Raw genomic sequence first — 18,773 nt, forward strand, 5'->3', positions numbered from 1 at the left:
GGCAGCGCCCGCGGCCGCCCCCCCGACTCCCACACGGGTCGCCCGGGCTGGCGTGGGACACAATGGGCCCGCGGGCCGCGCCGACGGCCCAGGCCCGGCTGCAGGAAGGGAAAGGGAAACGGGCGGCCGGCGGCTGGCGGAGGGGGAGGGTGGCCGCGGGCAGGGCCCGGGCGGAGGAACGCGGCTTCCCGGCCCGCAGACCCAACAAAGACGCGGGGACACCCTGGCCGAGGCCGGCCCGGCTGGCCGGGAGCGAGGAGAGAAGGAAGTAGCAGGTTTGCTCCGCTGACCCTCCGGGAGGCGCCATCATTGGGGGGGTGGGGTCCCGGGTCCGCCCCACGCGGGGAAGACCCCCTTACCGCCGCAGCCCTCGCCAACGGTCCCGCACGATCGCGGCCACCCGGCCCGCCCGCCCCAGCCTGAGGCGGCGGCGGCGGCACTGGAAAGCCCGGGGCGCCGAGGGGAGGGCGGGGACGCGGCGGAGGGGAAAGTTGGGTTCGGGTCTGTTTCGTTTTACCGGGTTGGCTGCACGCCCGTCCGCGCGGGCGCACGAGTTGGCAGGGCGAGCGGGGTCCCCGTGCGGCCCCGATCCGGCCGGCCGAACGCTGCGCGGCGCTGCGCTCGCAGGGTCCCTCCCCGCGCCTCGGCCCGGGCTCAGCCGCTCGGCCTCTCCTTCCTCCTCCCGCCCGCCCGTTCGTTCGCTCGCTCGCTCGCTCCCGGAGCCTGGATTGATCTGGTCGCGCTGGCGTCAGGGAGTCGGAGCCGCCCAGCCTCCACTCCTCGGCTGCCAATACCCGGCGCACTCGCCCGCCCGCCCGCCTGCTCGCTCGCTCGCTTGCTCACCCGCGCACCCGCGCGCCGCCTCCGCCACCGCCGCTGCCGCGCGACCAGGGATCCTCTCCAAATTCCCGGCCCCGCCGGCGCGAGCGCGGGGCCGGCGCCGCCTCCCCCGACCCCAGCCCCACGCCCTCTGATTCCAAGGAGAAAACACAACGGCCCCTGCCTCCTTTAGTCGCGGGGGAGCGGACTCGGTGCCTTACCTGCAAGTGAAGTTCTGAGTTCAGTGTTTATTTTCTGAAACGTTCATCCACACGTCCACCGCGCCCACTGAACCGCGCTATAAACGTTTGACGATTTTGACGATTTGACGATTACCTTGCCCAATAATTTGCAAGCCCCAGAAGTTTCACGTACCCAGAATTGGAAAGCCTAGTAACTACTGCGTGTGCTTCTACCTAACCCTGAATCAATACGTGTGTTTTATGCCAGTTCGGGAGCTAATGATTCCAGTAGGTAACCTCGTTGCTCCAAACGACAAATGCTACAATAGACTTCTAAATTTTTTGATCCAATTTCTACAATCTTTTAAGTGACACCAATCTCTCAAAATGAAGACAAACTGGCTCCCATCTACCTGATCTGCATAGATATTGAAAATATCTTTTTATAAGATTTAATTTTTTTTCTTGGCCAGCTCTCTGGAAGCTGGCATGAAATCTTGGATAATTACCATAATGTTGAGTTATGTTTAGAGGCAAATAATTATTCTGAGGAATTAATTTCCCATGTACCAAAAAAACCATTACCACCAATATTTTTTTAAATCAATGGTCCTCTCCAATTGTTCAAGTATGTTTACGAGACTACAGTCTATTTAAAATTCTTATTTATTAACTATTTTATTATTTCTGCATTCCATGTGTAGTTATTCAAAGGAAATGAAAGTCTCGCCAAATACATAAAATACTGTTTATAGATAGATCAGAATATTTCTGTTAATGTCTTCATTAAATTATTTGAGCACTTACAGGTCAGCTCTTGGGCCTCATCTTATTTTCCCTAAAAGCAGCATTTGACATAGTTAATTCCTTCTCACCTCCTCAGAACAACAGCTGGAGTGAGCCTTGTTAAATGCCACTGGAATCAGGTCACTCCTCTGCTCAAACCCTCTCTATGATAAACAGAATGTGCTATATCCATACAATGGAACATTATTCAGTCATAAAAAGGAATGAAGTACTGGCCCATGCTACATGGATGAAATTTGAAAACACTATGCTAAGTGAAAGAAGCCAGACACAAAAGACCACAATTGTATACTTCCATTTATATAAAATATCAAGGAGGGAGGGTATAGCTCAGTGTCCGAATTAGTGCTTAGCATGTGCAAGGTCCTAGGTTCAATCCCCAGTACCTCCATTAAGAAAGTAATGAATTAATTTAAAAAAATGCTTTTAAATAAAATATCCAGAATAGGCAAACCTACAGAGACAGTAGAATGGTGGTTGCCTATGTTTGGGAGAATGGGGAGGTTGGGGGCTGGGGGCAGTGATAGCTGAAGGTTATGGGGTTTCTTTTTGGGGGAAACAAAAATGTTCTAAAATTAGTTTGTGGTGACAGTGTCACAACTCCGTGAGTGTACTAGAACCCATTGAATCGTACACTGTAAGTGGACAAATTATATGGCATGTGAATTACATTTCAATAAAGCTGTTTATAAAAAAAAAACAAGGCATGACAGCTAATCCTTGATTGGATCATGGATTGGAGAGAAAAACTACAAAAAGACATAGAACTGTTAATTTTTTTAACCTATAGATGACCTTTCTCAGCACTGTCCTAGTAGCCCCAAGTGATAATTACTAATACTATGAATTCTATAAAATTTGATTTTGCCCCTTGTGCAAGCTAGTTCTTTAAATAGTAATAGAAAGTTAGACAAATAAAAGGACATTATTGGGGCGGTTGTGAAAACTTGAATGTAGTTGCATATTAATATCACTGTATCCAAAAAATCCTTCCTTGGCTCCCTATCTGACTCAAAATAAAAATTCTCACAGTGTGTACAAGACCCTGCGTGAACGTTCCTTCCCACCTTACCTCTCTGACCTGGTCTCCTACTCCCTTCCTTGCTCACTTCCTCAAGTCACCATGGTTGCCTGAAAAGTCCTGGAACCACCAGAGCACACTCCCACCTCAGGACCTTTGTACCTACTGTTTCCTCCCTGGAAAGCCCTTCCTGAAGACGCCCACATAGGCTTCTCCCTGGCCTCCCTCAGTCTTTATTCAAATGTTCCTCTCTCGATGAGGCCTCCTCTGGCCACTGTATCTAAAATTTCACCCCCCCAACACACCATATCCCACCCAAATGCACACATTTTATGTCCTCTTTCTCTGCTTGGCGTGGATGTTATGTTTATGAAACCTAATTTGTCGTGATCCATTCCAATCTATAGTTAAAATATTTTGTAGGCAACTCAGAACACAGCTCTTTTGAAAGTACTGGACACTTTTAGATAAGAATTAAAAGCAACATATGTAAGTGAAAAAAAAAAAAAAAGTCCCACCTAATTCCTTCCTTCACTGAAACAGCAGGTTTTTTTGGTCTGTTCTGTGCGTAGCTGTACTCTCAGGGTCTGGAGCAGTGTCCCGCACCTGTTGAATGAATGAATGAATGAGTGAAAGAATCAATTAAGCATCCAAGTCAGAGGGGATATGGTGCAAACCAAACAGATAAAATCCCTGCTCTCATCGAGGAAGTCGAATAATGAATAAATGCACGAAGACGTCACGTGGTGGTATATGGGATGGAAGCCGAAGGGTAAGAGGGGTTGGGAGTAGGGGAGGCTGCTGTTTCTCTAGGAGTATGGAAAACCTCACTGACAAGAAGTCCTAAAGGAAGAGAAAGCACCAGGTGATCTGGGGGAGATTTCCAACCTCCCAAGCAGAGGAGAGAGCAAGTGCAAAGATCCTGAGGCTGAGTCTTCTTCCCTTTTTCACAGAAGAGCCAGGAGCCAGTGCGCTGACCAGGGAAAAGGTAGCCCAGGAGGGAAGGTGGAGTGTGTGGACCCAGATGCATGTGGGCTGGTGGCTGTGGAGAGGGGAACATGGGGACATCCTCTTCTCTCTGCTTCTCTTATCTTGGTAAGATAGCCATGGACCCTACCTCCTGAGAATGGTGAGGGTGGAAGAAATGTTAGAGGTTGAAAGAGAGAAGCCAATATGAGATAGTTCTCTTTTGGGAGAGTTTGAGAGTAAATGAACTCCAGAAATGGGGTAGGATGGCCAGGCAGCGCTAGAAAGTGCCCATTGATGTTAATGGTCATGACTTTAAAGCAAGACCAGTCAGCATGGCTATGGATTCCTCTCTAGCATCAGTCAGCCTAAGGGGACAGAGCTGGGGTATTGCAGCTGGGTGTGATGGAGGGAAAGAGGATCTGAGAGTGGAGCAGTTACGCAAGAGAGTGTCTGTGTAGGACTGTGATAAAGAGGGAGGTGAGGACACAGAAGAATATGATGACGATGGAAAGGTGAGAAGATCGAAGGTCCCAGTGGGGTCCAAGCAGTGCTGGAACTGGAGACCACTCCCCAAAGCTGGGGACCAGTCTGAGAATGGGATGCTGGAGATTGAAATCAGGGAGCTGGGATGGTTTGGGACAATGCCAAGACCTAGCAGTGGATGGGCTGAGCTAGGGAGGAGGACAAGATCCCCAGAGAAAAGGAAGTATCAAGGAACTGAAGGCAAATTAATTAAGCTATTTAACCAGTTTGTGCCCCACCCCCAAATCAATTACTAATCATTTACAGTAAGGCCAGCCCTTAAAATTGGCTGCAAATTTTATATATGCGAAATATGCACCCAAAAACTTATTTTAAGAGATACTTCTACTCAATAGAAAAATAAATGCGATGTCGAATTTCTGTAACAGCTCCTTACAAGTTCCACTGAAGAATTTCAGTGGAACGAGCCCACCAGGGATCACTGGAGCAGTATTCTTCACATTATAAAGGGATGTCCCAAACTTATGGTTACCAGGTGGGAAAGGGGGTGGGGAGGGATAAATTGAGAGTTCGGGGTTTGTAGATATACACTACTGTATATAAAATAAGCAACAAGTTCTTTCTGTACAGACCAGGGAACCATATTCAATACCACATAATGGCCTATAATGAAAAAGAATATGAAAGGGATGTATATGTGTATCTGTATAAATGATACAGCAGAAATTAACACAACATTGCAAATTGACTGTACATCAGTCAATCAATATTAAAAATAAATAAAAATGAAAAGGGATGTTCCTTCTACTTGTATCTATATGAGATGATAGATGTTCACTAAACTTATCGTGGTCATGATGTGTGTAAGTCGAGTCATTACACTGTAAAACTGAAACTTACACAGTGCTAGATGTCAATTATATCTCCATGAAACTAGAAGGAAAAAAGACAGAAAGCAAAAGAAAGAAAGACAGAAAAAAGGATGCTCCAGTGAAAACTCTGTGTGTAGGGGGGCGGTGATTATGAATTTTTGATGTTGAAATCCTTTTATTTTCTCATCATACCCTTTCCTCCAGAGAACCTGGAACTATTTGCAGTTGTAAGTGTATTTAGGCACGCTGTTGGTATTTGTGGGAAGACCTTATCAGCCTTCTAAGTAGCATGAAGTTGGGTACTCTACCTCGCTTGTTTCCCACCACATGCCCAGAGTTCGCACAGATCTATCATCGCAGACGCTCAGATATTTGCTGAAGGAAGAAATCTCTAATAGAACAGCTGTAAAAATGCCAACTGGTGTCTTTCGTAAAGGAGAGCATGCTTCACAGTAATGATTCTATCTCGTGATTGTCATTTCTCTCAAATCTGAATTTTAAATCTAATTATACATTCTAGGAATTTGGGAAAAAAAAGTTGTTAGCCCTTTTTATAAGAGTTTCAAAACAGTCTGTGCACTGTGAAAGTTCTAAGTGAAAATTTGATGATAACTCTTATGGTGACAGTAGAATTTTAGATGAATTTCCAGTTTCTGAAGTTTATGGAGCATTCTATAAAATCCTTGCTTAGAATTATTCTCTGAGACCACACTTCCAGTTGGGGTCAGGTAGTATTTGTAGCATCTAGACACAGGCCTTTGAGGACTATTCCTTCCTCCATTTTCCTGCTGCACAAAACTGCAATGTTGTTATCCCCCCCAAAAAACTCACAGTGAATATTAAATCTACCGAACTCCTAAATTGTCCTAAGTCAACAACAATCTCTTTGCTTACCTGACCCCTATTAATTGACTGTCATTAACAAAGGTTGATTCCTGATTTTCTGAGTTTACTACACACTGTTCAAACTGTTGTTTCCAAATTCACCAAACAACTTTTCAGCCCCCTAATTTGTGCCAAGAATGGCTCTGCACTAAACTGCTGAACTGTTACGTCTACTTGCCAGTGAAATCATATGGGAGAACTTTCCATGGGTTCATTCCTTCCATGAGATACTCACATCCTTCTCGAAACTCTCATGTCCTTCCTTTCCCACGCCTCCAGTTACTTTGATCTCGTGCCTAGCCCTCTAGAGTAATCCCCCAACTCTCCTCCAGGCCTCAGGTGACCCTCACATCTTTCTCGTTGCTGAAATAATCTCCCAAGGGAAGTGGCTTGATCATGTCCTTCCTTTGCTCAGAAAAGTTCAATGGCTTAGCAGTGTCCCCCAGTAAACTTCTAAACCTCAAGGCCTGATACCCAAGTTCTCAAAGTATGACCCTGAATCACATTTCGTGTCTGGTCTCCTTCATACTCTCACACAAATGCTGGTAAATTTGCAACGATACTCCCCTCAAAGCATTGAAATATTATATCCTGCGTTCATACTTGATGTAGCATCCCAGCAGCTCCAGTTTTCAAAATGCCACCTATTCTTTAAGGTCCAACACTATCTCCTAGATGTTAAACAAATGAACAAACAAAATGACTTTTTAGAGTTGGGGTGGATGAGTCTCTGGAGCTCAAAATTGTCATTTTAACAAATGAGGGAAATGAAAAGTAATTTGCCCAAGGTCAAAAAACTAGTAAATGTCAGAATCAGGTCCAACTCCAGGTCTGAACCTAAGCCAGAGTCATCTCTTCTCTATCCCCAAGCCCCATCCCTAGGCCTTCTCTTCTCCTTCCCTCTTGCTGTGCCCCGTATATTTGGTTTGTATCTATTACATGTCAAATATCGCTCATCCTTTGGCGCATTAATTACATATCATGAGGCACCATAAGTACATTATAGAGATGGGTGAATAATGACCAGCCTTCTCTCCCACACACACACACACACACACACAAAAGCTAGTTTTATTTTTCTCTTCACTGATCCAATATGTTGGCACAAATCTCACTACAAGAGCCTCATCCCAGTGTGGCTCTGTACCAAACTCATGATAGCCAGATTTTACTGAGCATTTATCTGGCACAATGCTAACCACTTGGAGGTATCATGTCCTCACAGCCTCCCTATGAGATTGATGCTGTTGCCCTCATCTGCTGGTAATATCAGTACCTATTGTACAGGTTTTATGGGGAAAATGAGCATGATATTAGTAGCCAACTTGTATTTAGTGCTTACTATTTGCCAGGCATTGTTTTGAGCACCAAACATACATATTATTATATTTTTATTAACTCCTTTATCCTTCAAAACAACCCTATGCTATAGCTATTGTTATCTCCATTTTACAGATAAGAATGAAGCACCAAGATGGGAAGTGACTTGCCCAAGGTCACGCAGCCAGCATGCTGATGCCTCTAAGCGCATCTGGTGCACAGTGTCTGGTACCTCGTATGTATTCAGTAATGGTAGCCAGTATTCTTCTCACTGAATGTTCACAGTGCTATGCTGAGAATACAATTTCTGCCTCCAAAGTCAAGTATTTTAGGTAGACTCATTCCAACAAAGTGTGTAGTGGATGGGCCAGTTTTTGAAAGTTTTAGTGACTATATGAGTTCCAGAAAAAAATTCGCAAACACTTTTGTTTCTGGTAGTAATTTCTCTTCACTAGGGCTGCATTCATTGGCAAGTTTGCCCAAGGTGAAAATTGCCTTTGGTCTCCTTTAACACAAAACCTAAATGACAATGGCTTAAGCAATAGAAAAGTATATTTTATTTCTTGTAAAGAAAAGATCAGAAATAGGAATTCCAGAGGTGGTGAGGCAACTCGAAGATGTCAAGACCAAGGTCTCTGTGATTTCCTTGTCCTCTCCCTTACTGTTGATTATAAAATGGCTGCTGCAGCTCCAGTCATCATGTCTGCTTTCCAGGCAGAAAAAAGAAAAGGATAAGGACAAAAGGGGTGAACTGAGTCTGAAGCTCCTTTAAGGAACACACCACTAGCACCACCATCTGCGGCAGGCCACCACTGTCTCAATGACATGTGCCTACTTCTCATCAGCAAATACTGTCTTATGCATCTCCTATTTGCAAGAATGACTGGGAAGCGCCTTTCTTTTTTTTTAATCTTAGGAAATTGCCAGTGCAACAGAATGGGATGTCTGCTTGTGATGAAGAAGACAATGACTGCAGTGCTGTGCTCCAAATGGCTCACTCTGGCTTGTGAGAGCCTATGGTTACATTTCCAGGTTTTTTGGCAGCCTGAAAATGGTCACAGCGGGAACATTTACACCACAATAACTGGCAAACATCAACAAACTAAGGGTTTTTTTTGAGAGAGAACCAGTTGTTAGACTTCTTACCAGCACACCATTGAATATTGCATAGGTAACCAGAAATCCCTGCCACAGAAGGCTTTTCATCTTCCTTGTTACATTTATCACTTATATGTGCCCATAATAGTTGAGGCTTGTGAACACTTAGGCAGGTAATCTTTTGATGTACTGGTGTATTAATTATCCCTCTCTCGTTAGTCCATAAAGAGGCGTATTTATTTATACTGGGTTTTAGAATTTCCCCAGAGATTGTACAACTTGCTCTTTAGCATTAAGTTAGGGATGTCATGAAACAGTTGTAAATTTCTGTTCCAGAACTTGAAAAAGTTTTAGGTAAAAATATTTTGTTCTGGTAAGACTCCTTTTTTAAAATTATTTTTTGGGGGGGTAGGTAATTAGTTTATTTATTTCTTAATGGAGGTACTGGGGATTGAACCCAGGACCTTCTGATGTTAAGTACACACTCTACCGCTGAGCTGTCCCCTCCCCTTTGGTATGACTCTTATATGTGCAGAAACAGCAGTTATGTTTTGTATTTGAGGCAATTGTTATATCAAGCTGTTGCAAAGACAGACCAGCCTTTCTAAGACAAGGTGTAACTTTACTGAAGTATAAAAACTTCTTTGGCGGGGGGGAGGGATAGATTAGGAGTTTGGGATTAATAGATAAACATTACTATATACAAAATCAATAAAGACAAGGATCTACTGTAGAACACAGGGAACTATATTCAATTGATTGTCATTAGCTATAATGGAAAATAATCTGAAAAAATATGTATGTATGTATACGTATAACTGAATCGCTTTGCTGTACACATGAAACTAACATTGTAAATCGACCACACTTCAATAAAAAATAAGAATTAAAAAAAATTCTTTAAAATAATTTCTTCTTCCAAAATTTACTCCTAGAAAAAGAAGAAAGTGGAATATTTTCTTCTCCTGATTATAAGGAGGAACTAATGGTTCTTCACTCTTAAGGAGGAGAATCCTAGGTAGATCTTCTTTGATTTCTTCTGAACACAACCAGGCACTTAAAAACCCAGCACTGTTAAGAACAAAGAATGCCTTCCCTTTGATTTAGAGGGAGGGAATAAGAAAAAAATGATTTCAGGAGCTGAGCCAGGAACTGAAAAGTAAATCTCAAGGGCTTATAAACATGACCTCACCTAAGGGGTTTTGCCTCCAAAACAGGGTATTTAGAAATGAGTGCTAGAAATAAAGTCACATATAAATCTGAGTTGCCAGATGTATCTTTAGATTTTTCTTTTTCTTTTTCTCGTGATAAACTGACAAGACTGACAAAGAGAAGCCTTTGAAATTTTGCACTGAACTTTCCTTTAACTTTTTATTTCTTTGGATAATATCTTTTATGACCTGAATTTTTAGTGTTGTTTTGTGACCTTTAAAATTCATTGTATAAATATAGTAAATCCTTTGTCCAAAAGATATTTCTTTAAAAAAAATCTTGCTTTGCATGATTTACTTTAGCTAATGTCATCTGATTAGCAGTGGTGATAAAAAATCTCACTTGGAAATAAAAGCACTGATTAGCAGCGATTGATCTCTAAGGCTTGGGTATCCAACTGAATCAGTCTCACTTGAGGCACTGTCTGTTCGGGGGGAGGGGGGGTAGAGGATGGTTGATAAATAACACCTGCTTTGTCTCCTGAATATAGAGACAAGTAATAACCAAACCCAGAACTCAGGCAGAAGGAACTCCAAACATCACCTTTATTATCTGTAAAGTAGACCAGAATATTTAGCCATAGGCCTGTGACCAAATTAGCTTGCTAATATTTTACCTCCAAATTAGAAAGTCTAGGCACTAGCACAGGCTGCAATTTATTTGTACAGCCGTGGATGAAAAGGGTCACTGGTTCACAGAGAACACCCTTCTCCTGGTTTCCTAAAAGATTCTTCCCCCTCTGCATTAGCATATACCCTGTGTTATCTCATCTTTCAAAAGAAAAGCTAATGTTGCACTTTTCCACTTGAGACAGGTGATTGGGTTGGTTTTTTTGTTTTCTTTTTTTTTTCCAGTTAACTCAGGGATGCTCCACTTTGCCTTAATAAAGCTCCCTAAAGTTTGCATTTCGTTGTTAAGGAGCTCAAATTCAAATTTTGTTCATTTCAACGAGGTCCTATTTCGTAGCACAGGGAACTTTATAAATATCTTGTAATAGCCTATAATGAAAAAGAATATGAAAAGGAATATATATATGTATAACTGAACCACTGTGCTGTACACCAGAAACTAACACAACATTGTGAACTGACCATACTTCAATAAAAGAAGTCCACTTCAATGTTTCTGCAGTTGTATTGATTCTCCAAGGTCATCACTATTAAATTGAAATGCTTTGTGTAAAACCAAAGGAGAGAAAATAAAAGGTAAAAAGATGTGAAAATTTGCATAGCAGGTCCTTGCAAAAGGCAAAGAACAATATTAACATAGTCAGAAAATATAGGTTGAGTGGCTACCATATGCTGGGCATTGTTTAAGGTACTGGGGTTACCACAGCGAACAAAGAGCTTTTCCTTTCAGTTGGCACGTATTTTAATTGGGGAGATAGACAATGAACAAAGGAATACAGGATAAGATGTGATCATTTAAACTATGAGGACAATAAGACAGGGTGATGTGAATGACTGACTTCGGGGAGTGGGCAGCTTCTGTTTTAGGTAGGGCAGCCGGAGAAGGCCTTTTTGAGGGAAGAGCTTTGAGCGAAGATGTGGACAATGAGAAGGAGGCTGAAGAAGTTACAGATTGTCATTGTAGACCTTCACAAAGACTTTGGAGTTTTTTTCTAACTGTAATAGGGAGTCACTGAATGATTAAAAGCAGGGGAGAAAGAAGATTTGAGCTACATTTTCCTGGCTTCTCTGCAGAAAAGTGGGAACTACAGAAAGATCAAGAGTGAAAGAGGTAGGTCAGTTAGGAGGCTACTACATCGGTCCCAAGAGAAGAAAGGGCCTTGGACTTGGCAGTTGTGATATGATGACCCAAAGATGGTAGAATGCTGTAGTAAGGATAAATGCTTCTTTTACTATAAGTGTCAAGGGCATAAGGATCAGGCCAGAGAATGTTGCCTTTTCATGGTGACTTGAGTTTCTATAAATTTCAGGAAATATATATATTTTTAAAGATGTCTGTGACATGCTTGTATTTTCCAATCATACTTTCAACAACCTCAAGAGTCTTCTCTTCAAAAATATAGAGTTACAGCATTTCTCTGCCATCAACACCTTTTTTTTCCTCCCATTCTAACTCTTTCCCTGTATGGCTCCTTCCCCCAAACAGTAAACAGGCTGTGCTATTTTCTATTCTAAAATCATATTTGCACAAACATACATACGTGTATAAAACAAAGCCACAAACTAAAACCCTTCTTGTTTCCAAATACTTACCTAGTTATACCTTTGTGTCCCTTCTTGTCCAAATTCCTCAAAGAGCAGTTTATACTTCCTACTGTATAATTTTCTCACATTCACCCAGTGACCCACTGTAATTTGATCTCAGTTTGCACCATGACACTGAAACTATTCTTGCGAAGCGAGGCCACTGCATACTGCTGGTAGGTTGTGTATCTACATCTTAGCCCTGGTTACGATTTCATGGACCTTCACATTGCGAAGTCCAATGAATACTTTAATGTCTTCTCTTGGGTGGCTCAGATGCATTGGGCGCTACTAGTCATTCCTTCATTCTCAAAGCCTTTGGCTTTGTAAAAGACTGGAAACAACCCAAATATCCATTCCTAGAGGGCTAGTTGAATTAACATAATGGAATACTTTGGAGCTGTAATAAGGAATCAGGGCTATTTTCTATATGCTGCATGGGGGTAATCTCCAGGTTATTTTGTTAAGTGAAAGAGTAAGGTGAAGAAAAGTATGTATAGTATATTATCATCTATTTCAAGAAAGTAGAGAGAGATGAATATCTATCTATCTATCTATCTATCTATCTATCTATCTACCTATCTATCTATATTTGCTCATCGCAAAACAATAATACAAGGATAAACCAAAACTTTTTTTTTTAAGTTACGTATAAGGGAGACAGAGGATAAATTGGAGAAAACAGAGATGGAAGCTAGATTCCTCTGAAAATACTCTACTTGTAAAATTGACTTTGGAACCATGGAAATGTTTTACCAAGTTACAAAGCAAAAGTAATTTTTAAAAAGAATCAATAAGAACTCAAATCAAAATGAAACAAATGAACCTAACTATAAATCAGGACTATAACATAAACACACAGCGGTGAATTATTTCAAATGACAAAAAATATAGCAATTGGATTGTAAATCCTTATTGGGATATAATTTAAGGACAAAAAGAACTAAACAAAATCTTCAGTTATTTTCAGTAGTCATGTTATTAGTAATAATATTGGGCAGTTTTATTCTGAAATTATCCTAAAATATGTTTAAAAAGTAATTGTTTTAACATTGTTGCAAACCAAGATTTTCAGTGTAAGAGAAAAGCAATACAAATACTAATTTAATTAAAGATGCTTAATCGAGTTTGGAAATGGGGTTATCAATCTGAACTCATGGTGCATTTTGTCTAAAAATACATATTCCCTGGCTCTTTTGAGGAAGAAGTCCTAAAAATAATTACCAAATGCAACAGCAATGAGCATCTTCAGCACCCAGATTGTGGTCTTTGGATACCATTACCCCTTAAAAGTTTTTTCTCTTTTTTGAGCAATAACTGAATCTAGATCTGGAGCAACAAATGTATGAAATGACAATAAAACATTTTGTCATACCAGAATGCAAGAAAGCTAGCAATTGCTACTGGAGTTATTTCAGAAAACTCAGGAACCAAATTTTTTAAGTCCCTATGGGCCAAAGATGGGGCAATTTGTACATTAATAATAACTACAATACACTGAAACATGTAAAATATTTAAATAAATGATGTAATAATGCTTTGAAAGCATTCCCCATGAAATGCTAGGGAATCACATTATTATATTGAAAAATGGTAAATAAAAAGAAAAGATGAAGCATTCTTTCCTGCCTTTCTCGTATAACCAGACCACAGGGTGGTCATGTAGTAGACGTGGGAAAGTTTCTCTTTATGAAAGTATTTCAATTAATGAATGGAAAAAAAGGAATACATGAAAAAAAAGATAGAATCAGAATTTTTTGGTAATCCCTGATGAAATAATGTTATCTAGATAATGATCATCAGTGATTGTTCTGTCATAAAAAGAGAGAGAGAACCAGAAACGCACAAGACCGCCTATGAAGCTATTCCTGTCAAAAGATGGAACCTAAATTAGTCAAGCCTCACCTCTAGGCCTAAATTACCAATACACAGGAAATAAAGTAGATAAAAGAATATATTTAATGACATGATGAGAACACATTCAGCAAAATCTAGAATGTGGAAAATTCTACAGGACCCAGTTTGTTCAATAAATAATAAGTAGCCAAGGGAAAAATTAGGGGAGTAGAGTGGACACTTGTAGATTAAAGAGAGCTAAGAGACATATCAACTAATTGCATTGTTTGGACTTTATTTGTCTCTTGCTTCAATACAAAAAAAAAATTGTAAAACCAAAAAAAAATTATAAGATGGTTGAGGAATTTTGGATATTGACTGAAAATTTGATGACGTTATGGAATTGATGGTCTTCAGTGAGATAATGGTATTACTGGGCTATTTTTTGAAAGAGGTCTTATCTTTTAGAGAAGTATAGTGAAACATTTGCTAATAAACTAATATGATGCCTATTATTTGTTTAAAAAATAATATGGTTTAGTTGGCAGGAGGGAGAGGGTGGAGATGTAAGTAAAATAAAAGTGACTGTGAGTTGGCCATTATTGACGGCTGTATGAGAAATCACTGTGTTATTCTTTCCACTCTTTTTTTATGTTTAAAATTTTATATAATAAAAAGTAAAACAACCAAACAACAAAATCCCGTGGCTCCCATGACAGTGCACTCCCCCAGTTCTCTTCTACGTCTCCGACCATCTCCTTTGTCCGTCTTTTCAGTGCTCCCTCTTCTTGATCTGATACATAAAACGTGATGCTTCACTCTTCTCCCTCCACCTGCTCCCCTTGAGCAATTTCATTCAGCAATATATGACTACCTCCCAAATATCCACCTGCCAGTGGGTTCCAAACTGGTATCTCCGGCCCAGAGCTCTCACTCTCTGGGCTTTGGATTCACACATCCCGCTGTCTAATGATTTTATTCTCCTGGAACTCTCACACATTCTTCAAATGCAACATATCTAAAACAGATCACCATCTCCACCCCAAAGTTGCCCTTCGTCCTGTAATATCTGTCGTTATTCACGGCATCGCTCATAGTCATCCGAGGTAGGAACCTGGGAGTCAGTCTTTTTTCTATCTTACTCCTATATCATCAGGGAATGTTCATTTTATCTCCTGAGTATTTCCTGAATCTATTATCCACTTAATTTATTCAGTGAATGTTTTTGAGCACTTGCTACATGCCAGACTAGTCCAGGTGGTAGACGTACCGAATTAAATACGCTAGACAAAATCTCTCTTAAAGCTTAGACTCTAGGTCTAGATTTTTTTTTAATTGAAAAGCATTTATTATTTGCACATAAAGCTTTATGTTGAAAATAATAACAGTAAAACTAGATTTTACTTTATTTCCTAAATTCCTGGATTCCTGATATGTCTTATTTCCCAAATTTCCAAAATGACTGATATTAGCCTCTTAAGTGGTCTCTAGCCTTGCCCCCTTCAAATACATCCTCCAAAATGCCAGTGGAGTTCTCCACATGCGGTGCCTGCAGCCGCAGCAGCGTCACTTGGAACTGGTTAGAAATGCAAATTCTCGGGCCTCACATCAAGCCTATGGGATGAGAAACACGGGGCATGGGGCCCAGCCATGTGTTTTAAAAGCCCTCCTGTGATGCTGGTGCCCATGTGCGCATGCCCGAGTCTGAGATCCACTGCTCTGAAAAACCATGGGAGAAATGCAAGTAAATGTAGGCCTGGCCATGTTGTTTCTCAGCTCACAGCCTTTCTGTAGAATCTCCCTGAAAACAGAGAAAAGCCCAGGCTCCTTAGGAAGGTACAGAGACCTCTCCATGGGCTGGCTTCCGCCTGCCTCACCTCACCTCACCTCAATCATCATCTTAATGCTCATTTATCATTTAAGGCCTCCTCCTGCACTGACTTCCTCTAGGAAGATTTCCCTCGTTGTTAACTCCACCCCAGTCCAAAGTTTCTGTGTCCTTCACCATTTGCATGTCCATTGTTGTATATACCACACATAAGTGGAGAAGTGCTTCAAGGGCTCTGGAGCCAGATTAGCCATGTGGACTTGGGCAAGAAACTCAGATTCTTTGCTTCTTCATCCATGAAATGGATTCATAAGTCCTCCAACATAAGATTGTGAGAATTGTGCTTAGTGCTGGCTGGCGCTTGGTAAGAGCTCACTGTTACCTATTTTATGAATCAGCTTTGTTTGAGCATCTCCTCCCCGGATTATGAGCTGCTACAAGGCAAGTGCCTGGGTGTTACTCAGCAATGTGTTCAAAACACCTAGGACAGCATCTGCCACCTAACAGGTACTCAATATGTATTTGTCTATGAAGTAATTTCCCAAGTGTTACTTTAAATTCAGATAGAAGACTCAATAGTTGGGCCCTAGGTCTCTGTTGTTAAATGGTCAATATATTGTTTATAGCAAAACACTTATAATAAACTAATACACAGAATCAAACCTGAAAAATATGACAAATACACGCTCTAATTTAGTTGACTTTATTCTATTTATGTTTCCTTAATGTCAATAATGGTAATTGTGTAAAACAGTCTCTCTGCTGGTTTATTCTTTTGGCAAAATTGCTTTTCACACATTTAAATGATCCTTTCACAACAAGGAAATGCAGGGAAATTGTAAAATGTTGTTGCCGCTAGGTTTTACCTCTACTTTTACAGTAGTGAGAACCGCAGCCCTGTATGAGTAAATTTTCTAAATGTGTTTGCTTTTCCACTCAAGATTTCTGGAGCCTGTAGCTCTTTCAGTCTCTCAAACTCATATGCTTTGAAATTCTCACTTTTGCAGACAGCCTTCCCCTCTTGTGTGAATTAGGTGTAAACTTTTCAGGCTAGAGAAACCCTATGCCTTTTCAAAATTCTACATTTTTTCAAAATGTATTCCCCATGTTACAGGCAGCAAGACACAAATGATTTACTAGATTATTCTCAATATTTGCATAAGGAAAAAATATGGTACAAACCCAGAAAACCTGCAAAAATAGTTTCCTAACAAGGTAACATTTTTTTAATATATGCATTTTTATTGAAGTATAGTCAGTTTAAACAATATTGTATCAATTTCTGGTGTACGGCACAGTGCTTCAGTCATACATGAGCATACATATATTCATTCTCACGTTCTGTGTCTTTTTTTTTCTTCTATGGAGGTACTGGGGTTTAAACCCAGGACCTCCGGCATGCTAAGCATGCTCTCTACCATTGAGTTATACACGCCCCCTCATTTTTTAAAATCAATGATAAAATATTCTTCTTTCCCAGAGAGTAGAGGCTACCCTGACCTTTTCAGTCACTCTGGGGGAAATCAAATCATTAACACACGTCCAGCCCCAGTCATCCTTGGATAAGTAACATCTTACCGTCGTCCCATTTCTTCTCACATAGTCTAGACATCATAACATGACTTAGACCTCAAGCCTCCCTGACAGTGTGGTTCCTAAAATTACAGAGAGAACGCCGAAAACATCTTTCCCCACCTACTCTATTACTTCCTGGACACACATTGCTCAACGCCGGCTAACCCACAAAGGGAGGAAAATATACAATCTGGAATAGGTCTTAAGGTGTTGTCTCCTTTGTCTGTCATCTTTAATGTGCTGTAATATCTGGCATCGGGCCCAGAAAATTGAGATTTACTTTCCCTTCTTTGAAGCTCTCTATTTCCTCTTGGTAGGGACACTTATCAGCAAGCAAATGTTCTTTGGCTCAATTTAGCTCAGAGGGACCTAGATGGAAGCCCTCCATCACACAAGCTTTCTCCCTGGTGTATTTGTATTAATGTGTTCCTTCCTCCCACGAATCCTCTCTGAGGAACTTCTCCCTCCCAACGAGTGTTTTCAATGGACAGAAATGAACCCTCATCAATCTTCAATCCTCCATAGTCGTGCTTGGATACTTTCATGTCCGTTAGCTCAGTAGATTCATTTGTTTGTTTAATAAATATTTACTGAGCTTCTATCTGGCCCTCTTATAGGTCAATAAGCAACGCGGTACTCTTGCTTTCACGGAACAGCCAACCTAGGGGATCCTGCAAACGTCCTGTGAGCTGGTCTCAAACAGACAGCATGCTGGGATGTAAGGAAGAAGCAGCAGAACCGACTAACGCTGTACAGCACAGGGAACTGTGCTCAATATCTTGTAGTAACCTACAAAGAAAAAGGATATGAAAAGGAACATATGTATGCTCATGTATGACTGAAGCAGTGTGCTGTACACCAGAAATGGACACAACACTGTAAACTGACTATACTTTAATAATAATAATAATAATACTATAAAAAGAACCAGACTCGTACATGCAGATTTCCTGTTCTCAAAGCTCTCATTACTCCCCTCCAAGGCTGTTTTTCTCAGTGATAGGTTAGATGCTTTGCTTCTTATATTCCCAGAAACATTGGGCTTAACTGCAGGTGTTACGGGAATACACTTTAGAAATTTTGAGAAAGACGGTGAGGGAAATGACTCACTTTGTAGAAATCCAGGTCAGTGGGGTATCTGGAATGATCCACGTTACTAGGTTGGAGGGCGAACACGATCACCTTACTTCTCTTTGTTCAGTTTATTGCTCGGGTGCCCACCAGCCCTCAGTGACAGGAAGTCTCTTTATTTCCCAAGGCTTCCCCCAACCGACCTACTTGGGTAGGAACACTAGGGACTCAGTTCAAAAAAAGACTGGTCCTGTTGCAAAAAGCCAGGAAGGGAGAGAAAACCAGGAAGAGTGAGCAGTCCACTGACGCCAGGGCTTGGGTCTCTGCCACGTGAGGTTACAGGGGGTTGTGCACGTTCTGATGGCAGGAAATTTGTTCACGGTGGTTACAATACTGCTATTGATTCAGCCCTTTTCTTCCCGTCACCTGGACAGTGTCCCCTTGAGCTCTGAGGATGCTCTTTTAGATCACACTCATACTCAGCCATTTCCCCCTAAGGCTTTGCACAGTGCCAAGTGGCCACGCTGGAGAAGAAAGCAGACCCAGCCTCCTGTTGTGCTGGAGTAAGTCTTCCCCGTGGGG

General features: G+C 41.3%; 1 protein-coding gene and 1 long non-coding RNA gene across 9 annotated transcripts in view; one reads left to right on the forward strand and one right to left on the reverse strand.

Annotated features, from left to right (window-relative positions):
• SMAD1 (SMAD family member 1) overlaps window positions 1–1,895 on the reverse strand; it is a 68,406-nt gene extending 66,511 nt beyond the window's left edge. Inside the window, exon 1 of one of the 8 annotated variants that reach the window (XM_072976277.1) lies at window positions 1,877–1,895. The gene's annotated coding sequence lies outside the window, so the exon portion shown is untranslated. Of the gene's footprint in view, window positions 1–359; window positions 490–517; window positions 969–1,040; window positions 1,063–1,808; window positions 1,830–1,876 lie in introns of those variants that run through there. The other 7 variants (XM_072976261.1, XM_072976268.1, XM_072976237.1 and 4 more) reach the window with 7 other exon arrangements.
• Window positions 27–17,873, forward strand: LOC140701127 (uncharacterized). Its single transcript, XR_012080004.1, has 2 exons — window positions 27–275; window positions 17,738–17,873. It is a non-coding gene; the product is annotated as an uncharacterized lncRNA (long non-coding RNA).
• The last annotated feature ends 900 nt before the right edge of the window (window positions 17,874–18,773 follow it).

The sequence above is a fragment of the Vicugna pacos genome, chromosome 2 (genome assembly GCF_048564905.1).
Source record: "Vicugna pacos chromosome 2, VicPac4, whole genome shotgun sequence".
NCBI classification, from domain to species: domain Eukaryota; kingdom Metazoa; phylum Chordata; class Mammalia; order Artiodactyla; family Camelidae; genus Vicugna; species Vicugna pacos.